Raw genomic sequence first — 686 nt, forward strand, 5'->3', positions numbered from 1 at the left:
CTGCGGTGAGTGATGCTGGCCAAAGAGCCAGGCAGGAGGAGGAGAGGAGAGTAGTTGAATCTGTAAATTGCTTGATAGATGTCTGCCTCCGTTGCGAGTCCCTATCAAGCACTTTACCGATTCAACTACTCTCCTCTCCTCCTCCTGCCTGGCTCTTTGGCCAGCATCACTCACCGCAGAGCAAGCCTGATCTTGATAAATCTGCTGTGAAAACATGGGAAAAGCCGACGAGGAAGAAGTTGGAGTGAAGCGATCTTTATATAGGTGGAGCAAAATACTTCATCGCTCCGTCTATAGCGCATTGTGATTGGATGGTTTACGCTGTCTATACAGGAGACAATCCAATGGGCCACTGGCTGCTCGCTGTCCCTGCGTGATGGTCCTTGGCAAAAAACAAACAAAACATTTTGTCGGCCCGTTAAGTGCGTCGGCCCACCGGGAAAATGTGAAATGGAAAAAACCCGGTATGCCCGATTACCAATCCAGCCCTATATCTGCAATACATTTATGTTAGTTCTGTTCTGTTTACCCTGGGGGGTTATTGCTGCTCTCCCTGCTCTCTTCCATGCTAGGCTGCATGGATGCGCAGGGAGTTCTTGCCCAGAACAGAGCCATACCGCCAATCCAAACTGTATGCTAATTGTCAGTCATCTTTGATGATAATGGTCCTGACAGAAATAACCAGG

The sequence above is a fragment of the Sinocyclocheilus rhinocerous genome, unplaced genomic scaffold, assembly GCF_001515625.1.
Source record: "Sinocyclocheilus rhinocerous isolate Xijiao unplaced genomic scaffold, SAMN03320098_v1.1 scaffold499, whole genome shotgun sequence".
NCBI classification, from domain to species: Eukaryota; Metazoa; Chordata; class Actinopteri; order Cypriniformes; family Cyprinidae; genus Sinocyclocheilus; species Sinocyclocheilus rhinocerous.